Here is a 9,102-nt window from a genome sequence, read left to right as displayed (position 1 = left end):
CGATTATGGCTTTAAGGCAGTTGGCAAGGGCCTTGGAAAATATTTTGTAGTCTGCACAGAGTAATGAGATGGGACGCCAGTTGTGTGGTTGCTGAAGGTCTCCTTTTTTGGGGATAAGGGCGAGGACAGCCCTCCGGCAGCTTAATGGCAGTGAGCCTGATCGTCGACCGTCGATTATAACCTCAAGTAGTTCTGGTCCTAGGAGGTCCTAAAAGGTTTTATAAAATTCCGCAGGAATTCCATCCAGGCCGGAGGCCTTACCCGAGGGTAGAGTTCGAAGAGCAGCTTGGAGTTCCTCCAAAGTTACTTCCTTGTCCATTTGTAGAACTTCAGATTTTGACAAGGTAGGTAAGGAAGAAGTCAGCACTGTTATCATTTTGTTGTCGATTTTCGGAGCATGATAAAGTTCAGTAAAGTAGTGTCTGAGTGAGGCTCTGACATCTTTTTGATTGTGTGTTATCCTTCCTTCCTTTGTCCTTACTGAAGTTATCTGCTGACTTCTCTTTGTTTGAGCTTCCAGTCCAAAAAAGAACTTAGAGGAGGTGTCCAGGTAACACAAATTCTCCAGTCGGAGACAAATCAGCGCTCCTCTGGCTTGCTTTGCACAAAGTCCAGCAAGAAGAGCTTTTTTCTTCGCCAGCAAGAGGTTGGTTCTTTCATGATTTGAAGCCAAGAGGTTGGTCTGCAAATATAATATTTCTTTGGCAAGCAAGGATTGAAGGGCAGAGTCATATTTGGTGTGGTTGGCTCCATATTGTTGGCAAAAGGATCTTATTTGCACTTTGACGTTGTCCCACCATTTTCCAAGGCAGGGGAAGGAAGTTTTATGTTGGAGCAAGGCTCTCCAGAACACACCAAAGGCATCGACAAACAGTTGGTCATCCAAGAGGCTTGCGTTGAAGGTCCAGTAGGCAGCACCACGATTCCGAACTGGTTGGTGAATCCGAAGTGCGACCATGTGATGGTCTGAGAAGCCGCTCGGAATAATGTTCATATTGCTCACAACATTTAAAAAGGTACTGTTGATATAGAAACGGTCCAATCTTGCAAGTGATAAGTGGCCTTTTGAACACCGACTCCACGTGTATTGGCGGAGAGAAAGATTGCGGATTCTCCACACATCAACCAGGGAAAACTTGGACAAGGCTCTCAACAAAGGCGCTGCGCTTGCTGGGTGCGGCTCCTCTCCATTACGATCAATGGCGGGGTCCATCATGCAGTTGAAATCTCCACCCAAGCAGACAAGTCCATCAAAATCAATGTGTACAAGAGACGTTTCTAAGTGTGTGTAAAAGGCGAGTCTCTCCGTGCTATCGCTAGGTGCGTAGACATTCAGTATGGTGTGTTTAAAGCCATTGTGTGTGAAGGTGAGTGAAATCAAATACCCTTTGATAATCTCATTAAAAACAACACTGGGACTACAAAAGGAAGGTTGTAAATAAACAGCCACCCCAGCCCTTGGGTGTTCCAGACTACTAAAAAACCATTTTCCCCTCATTGTCCTTTGCCATTCACTTGCACAAGAGGAGCTACATCTTGTTTCTTGCAAAAGCAAAACATCAATGTGATTGGTCTCAACAAACTGTTTAACTTCTGCTTTACGGATGGAGGAGCGTCCCCCATTAATATTTTAACTCGCTATAGAGAAGGCCATAGGCTAACATAGAGTTAGGGTGTGTCAAAAACTTAGTCTCTATGTGTCTGCAGCTCATTCTTTGCTTTGAGGATGCATTTCCGGAGTCGATACACTTGTGATTCCGTCACACCAAGCTGTCCGGCTTTGAGGAGCAAAAGCTTCGCAGAGATGATAAAGCCGGGCAAGTCAGGGAAAAAGTTTTTAATTTTAACATGTTTCTTGCGAAAGGTGTCATGAAGAAACTTTATGATATCAGCAGGTGGAATACTGGTAACACTCTCCGAATCTTGGGAAACTGGATCATTCCATGCTTCAGCACTGCCACAAGAAGCAAGTGATGAGGCCCCGTCCGAGTCATAATCCGAGTACCGACCGGTGTCCATTACATTAACGTTATGCTCCAAAGATGAAGCTGATGGTTTAATAAGGGAGGCCTCACATTCCGCTTCCAAAGGGGGAGAAGGAGTCGGAGGAGTCGGGGAAGGGAGAGTGGGGGGAGGAGGAGTGGGGGGAGGTGGAGTGGGAGGAGGAGGAGGAGGGGTGGGAAGAGGAAGAGAATTAGGAGGGGGAGGAGGAGGAGGAGTGGGATGGTGAAGAGGACGGGAAGGAGGAAGAATACTAATGGAAGGAACGTTATATTCCGCTTGAGATGAACCTGGTGTTTCAGTAGTTGAAGCTTTACACCCTGATTCAACCAGGTTTGGAGTTATTGGTGACTTAGAAATGGTACACACTTCACTGTTGGTCTTTACAGGGAGGGGGGTTACAGTGGATTCGGAGTTTATATCCAAGGTGCTTGTGACTATGGGAGTGGTCACGTGTGCTCCTTGCTGCACAAAACTAATCTCCTGCTCATGTTCACCAACCCCACCGACAAAAAAAGTCATCATCCTCTGGAGCAATTACATCAAATCGATTTTTCGTTTTAAAAAGAGCATCTATTGTTGCTTCCAAACACGAGTCATTATTCTCGGCAGCCGGCGCCATCTTTTTTGCACAGCTCGCCGTCACATCTTGACTATTGTTATCATTTAGATGCTTCAATTTATGTTTCCTTTTTGAAGGAACAACGGTGAAGCTTTCGTCATCTGCCAGGGGGGGATTTACCTCCACTTTCGACGGCCCAGGCAGATTGTTCGAGTTTGAAGCGTCACCAACGTGCCCAACTCTAGATATACCACTATTCGTCTAAATGGGTTCGACCACACTGGATATTCCACTTAATACATTATTGGGGCAATCGTTTTTTAAATGTCCCGATTCACCACAGATAAAACAAGTTGTGGTCTCCGTTGCAATATAAATCTGGTAATTGCGGTTTTTATTTTTAAAGTCATAACTGCATTGAGCGATTGAGCGTTGTTTTTTAGAATGATATAGCAATGACGTCGGAATGACATGATGTGGCGAACCGAAGCGTCAGAGCGCAGACGAAGTGGAATCATGGAGATTCGTGATACAACTGTGCCAAAAACGCTTAATGCAGCGACAATCTCCTCACTTGAGAAGAAGGGCTGGATGTTGGACAGTGTTAATTTTACCGCCATCGTATCGAGATAACTAACGTTAACGAAGACGTCCGGCGGTACGGATGGACCGGTTTCGACCGCCTGAGCCACGTGTCGCTCCTCCGACAAGAAAACCACGACACGTTGGCTCATTTTCGAAGCAGCGAGAACATTCTCGATTCCTACGAGCTCTCCCAGAGCCATCACCACGTTCTCAACACTAACTCCATCAGGTGGAGTAATTGTCACTCCATTTTTCCGAGTGAGTGACTCGTACACACTATTGTGCAAACGTCCGTTTGCCATAGCTTAAAGCAAAATAAGAGAAGTTTAAGTTTAACAAAGGAAAACCGTCACAAGCAACCAGCAAGTGGGGTCAAATGAAGTATAAGGGAAAAGAAGAGTGTAAGGAAGAAGCTAAACCACCGATAAACGGCAGGCCTATGAAAACAAGGCAGATGAAAAAGTAGGCCCGGAAACCCGAAGGTTTCAAGGAAAACCCACAAAGCACCTCCCGTGTGTGTGCTCTCTCTCTCTCTCTCTCTCTCTCTCTCTCTCTCTCTCTCTCTCTCTCTCTCTCTCTCTCTCTCTCTCTCTCTCTCTCTCTCTCTCTCTCTCTCTCTCTCTCTCTCTCTCTCTCTCTCTCTCTCTCTCTCTCTCTCTCCTCTCTCTCCTCTCTCTCCTCTATCTCCTCTATCTCCTCTATCTCCTCTATCTCCTCTATCTCCTCTATCTCCTCTATCTCCTCTATCTCCTCTATCTCCTCTATCTCCTCTATCTCCTCTATCTCCTCTATCTCCTCTATCTCCTCTATCTCCTCTATCTCCTCTATCTCCTCTATCTCCTCTATCTCCTCTATCTCCTCTATCTCCTCTATCTCCTCTATCTCCTCTATCTCTCATATCTCTCATATCTCTCATATCTCTTATATCTCTATATATACAGTGGGGAGAACAAGTATTTGATACACTGCCGATTTTGCAGGTTTTCCCACTTACAAAGCACGTAGAGGTCTGTAATTTTTATCATAGGTACACTTCAACTGTGAAAGACGGAATCGAAAACAAAAATCCTGAAAATCACATTGTATGATTTTTAAATAATTAATTTGCATTTTATTGCAAGAAATAAGTATTTGATCACCGACCAACCAGAAAGAATTCTGGCTCTCACAGACCTGTGAGTTTTGTCTTTGAGAAGCCCTCCCATTCTCCACTCATTACCTGTATTAACTGCACTTGTTTGAACTCGTTATCTGCATAAAAGACAGCTGTCCACATTCAATCAATCAGACTCCAACCTCTCCACAATGGGCAAGACCAGAGAGCTGTCTAAGGACATCAGGGACAAAATTGTAGACTTGCACAAGGCTGGGATGGGCTACAGGACAGTAGGCAAGCAGCTTGGTGAGAAGGCAACAACTGTTGGTGCAATTATTAGAAAATGGAAGAAGTTCAAGATAACAGTCAATCTCCCTCAGTCTGGGGCTCCATGCAAGATCTCACCTCGTGGAGCCTCAATGATCATGAGAAAGGTGAGGGATCAGCCCAGAACTACACGGCAGGACCTGGTCAATGACCTGAAGAGAGCTGGGACCACAGTATCAAAGAAAACCAAAAGTAACACACTACGCCGTCATGGATTAAAATCCTGCAGTGCACGCAAGGTCCCTCTGCTCAAGCCAGTGCATGTCCAGGCCCGTCTGAAGTTTGCCAATGACCATCTGGATGATCCAGAGGAGGAATGGGAGAATGTCATGTGGTCTGATGAGACCAAAATAGAGCTTTTTGGTTTAAACTCCACTCGCCGTGTTTGGAGGAAGACGAAGGATGAGTACAACCCCAAGAACACCATCCCAACCGTGAAGCATGGAGGTGGAAACATCATTCTTTGGGGATGCTTTTCTGCAAAGGGGACAGAACAACTGCACCGACAGGACAATATTGCCAGGGCAACTAAGGAGTGGCTCCTTAAGAAGCATCTCAAGGTCCTGGAGTGGCCTAGCCAGTCTCCAGACCTGAACCCAATAGAAAATCTTTGGAGGGAGCTGAAAGTCTATGTTGCCCAGCGACAGCCCAGAAACCTGAAGGATCTGGAGAAGATCTGTATGGAGGAGTGGGCCAAAATCCCTGCTGCAGTCTGTGCAAACCTGATTAAGAACTACAGGAAACGTCTGATCTCTGTAATTGCAAACAAAGGTTTCTGTACCAAATATTTAGTTCTGTTTTTCTGATGTATCAAATACTTATTTCATGTAATAAAATGCAAATTAATTATTTAAAAATCGTACAATGTGATTTTAAGGATTTTTGTTTTAGATTCTGTCTTTCACAGTTGAAGTGTACCTCTGATAAAAATTACAGACCTCTACGTGCTTTGTAAGTGGGAAAACCTGCAAAATCGGCAGTGTATCAAATACTTGTTCTCCCCACTGTATATATATATATATATATATATATATATATATATATATATATATATATATATATATATATATATATATATATATATATATATATATATATATATATATATATATATATATATATATATGTATGTACAGAGACATGACAAAAGTAATTAGACACCTTAAATTTCTTCATTTCATCTGTAGAGGTCAGGTCAGGTATGGGAGCATGTGCCAGAACAGCGCGTCGCTGCGTCCACTTTCCGCCGGTACTCCAGGGGCCTCCGTCTGGCCATCCCCCAGGCAGATGCCAGGCCCATCCCCATCTCCTTGAGATGATGGTCAACCTGCTGCAACCATGAGGCACGTGGTCGGCCCACTGGCCTCCTCCACTCATGAGACTCCCTCGCTGAGAGAATCTGGTGAGCAGGATCAGCGTCAGGAAAACGAGCCACATGTCCATACAGCCGCAACTGACGCTCACGGACTATGCAGGTAACAAATCTCATCCGAGTCTCTCTCAGCAACCGCTCGTTGGATACAAAATCCGACCAGCGATAGCCAAGGATTCTCCGAAGAGACCTGGTACCAAAGGAATTAAGTCTCCATCTCAGATCCTTGGTCAGAGTCCAAGTCTCGCACCCATAGAGCAAGACTGGAAGTACCAAGGACCTGAAGACTCGGACTTTCGTCCTCCCGCACAGGTACCGGCAGCGCCACACCCCATGATCCAGTGAATCCATGACTCCCCAGGCCCGACCCAGACGTCTATTGACCTCTGACTCGCAGCCAGCAGAGACATGAATATCACTGCCAAGGTAAGTGAATCTCTCCACGACCTCAACATCCTCACCACAAACAGACACAGACAGGACAGCAGCATCCAAGATGTCACCGAAAGCCTGGATCTTAGTTTTGACCCAAGAAACCCGTAATCCAAGCGGCTCCGACTCCTCATTCAGTACCTCGAGGGCCCCCAAAAGGATGTCTAAAGTCTCCGCAAAGATGACTGCATTGTCTGCAAAATCAAGGTCCGAGATCTTGACATTCCTAAACGATGCACCGCAACTTGATCTCTCCGACATCCTCCCTAAAATCCACTCCATACAAGTGCTGAAAAGTGTGGGGGCAAGTACACATCCCTGACGAACTCCAGTAACAACTGGAAATAAGTCAGAGGTGGTACCACCACACTTCACAGCACTCTCAGTACCAGAGTAGAGTTCAGACATCAGATCGATCAGTTTTGGTGGCACCCCACGAAGACCAAGAATCCTCCAGAGGACATCCCGATTCACTGAATCGAACGCTTTACAGAGATCAACATAGGCTGCAAGCAGCCCCTGCCGAAACTCTCGACTGCGTTCGGTGAGGACACGAAGTGCAAGGATACGGTCAATCGTTGACCTCTTTGGTGTAAAGACTGACTGCTCTGGACGCTGGTGCTCAAGCAGATGGTGGCGAACCCTATCAAGAATTATCCGAGCAAAGACCTTTCCCGGCACTGAGAGCAGCGTCACCCCTCGGTAGTTGTTGCAGTCTTGGTGATCACCCTTCCCTTTCCAGAGAGGGACAACAAGGCCCCTCTTCCAGTCAGTTGGGATGATGCCTGTGTTCCAGGCAGAGCACAAAACTGCATGCAACGACACGAGTGCAGCATTTCCACCAGCCTTGCGAAGTTCGGCATGGATGCCACAGATCCCTGGAGCTTTGCCCTGTTTCAACTGGTTCACTGCAGCTCGTGTTTCCACAAGCGAAGGTGGACCACAGTTGATTCGAGGGTCAGCAACAGGGATTGTAACACCCTTGACGTCCAACTCGACAGCTGGGGGATCAGCCTGGTACAACCGCTCAAAGTAACCGGCCCAGCGGGCCTTCACTTCAGACTCCTCTGTCAAGAGCTGACCACTCTCTGCTCGAACTGCAGTGCTCCGAGGGATGGGCTTGGATGAACGCAATGCGCGAATTCCCCTGTAAGCGGGACGAGAATCACCTGTCCACAGGTGATGCTCTACCCCCTCACAGATTCCTCGCACATAGGCCTCCTTGTCCACCCTCAGTGCACGTACAGTTTTACGCCTCAGCTCCCTGAACAGCTCAGCTCTGCCATTCAGCCTGGCCCTGCGACTCTGGTCAATGGTATCCAGTGTCCCTCGAGAGACAAAATTCTTCTTTGCCCTGCGGTGAGTTCCAAGACATCCACCGGCAACATCAAGGACGGTGGTCTTGAAGGCGCTCCACAACTCTTCAGGACCCCCCAAAGCACCCAGACCCCCAAGTGTCCACTCAGCCTGTTCGCAAACTCCTCAGCTACTCTCTCATCCCTGAGCTTGGCAACATCCAGCCTAGGCTGGGATGGTACCATTCTCCAGGATTTAAGGTGCAGCTTTAGAGTTGCTACAACAAGCCTGTGGTCAGTATTGAGGAACTGAGCACTCCGGTAGACCCTGCAGTTCTGGATCATCCTCCACCGACCGTCAATGAGGACATGGTCAATCTCCTTTGCCACACCGCCAGCGTTGGAATACCAAGTCCAGCGATGAGCTTGTGGGCGCTGAAACCATGAACCAGCCACCCTAAGTCCATGACTTCTTGCAAAGTCAAGGAACTTAGTGCCATTCTGGTTCATAGTTCCTGACCCATGGGGACCAACACACACCTCATAACTATCCCTATCAGTTCCAGTCGATGCATTGAAATCCCCCAAGACTAGAAGTGTATCTCGTCTGGGGCACTGATCAACCACAGACTCGAGTGTGGCGTAGAATGCATCCTTCATGGTGAGATCACTCACCTCAGTCGGAGCATAAACAGAGACCAGGGAAATGACACCTAAGGAGTGACGAATCCTTAATCTCATAATATGCTCGTTGACCGGTGTTACCTCAATTATCATTGGGGTCAGCTTATTGGACACAGCTACAGCAACTCCTTGGGTATGGTAACCATCAGAGCGACCAGACCAATAGTAGGTGTAACCACCCACCATTATCTCGCCGCAATCCGGTCTCCGAACCTCAGAGAGAGCTGCAATCCCGATGTCCAAACGCTTGAGCTCAGATGATAACAGAGACAGGTGATCATCCTCTCTCAGGGATAGGACATTCCAGGCACCCACCCGAAGGGACCGCTTCAGGTTAACCCAAGGAGACCGCCGTCTGGTGGACGACACCTCAGCACCACTCCGACACACTCTCCCGCAATCTGACCCAGGGATGTTGCCCCGTGGTTTCCCTCCGATCAAAGATTGGGGGTCCCGAAGGCTTTGCCCCAATCCCGTCATCCGGTGAGCTGCCCTGCGAAGGGAAGCTGCACAGGAGGTACTCCCATGGAGTGGGTTTTCAGATTTTTTTTGCGTTTTTACGTTTTGCGGAATGAAGGGTTTTACGGTGGCTGGAGTGCAAATCCTGCCACCAACCTCCTAATAAGAAGTAACCCAACTGCAGGAGGACGTCTGCAGACACAGTTGGGCACTAGATATGGATGGCCGTTGGCTCACAAGGAGCTCCTCCGCCCTTTGACAGGTTTTGTTTTTAATCCTGCTGGGTGTC

Source organism: Eptatretus burgeri, chromosome 13 (genome assembly GCF_056783735.1).
Source record: "Eptatretus burgeri isolate ZD-2024b chromosome 13, Ebu_testis_v1, whole genome shotgun sequence".
NCBI lineage: Eukaryota > Metazoa > Chordata > Myxini > Myxiniformes > Myxinidae > Eptatretus > Eptatretus burgeri.
Note: the sequence above shows the minus strand (reverse complement) of the source record.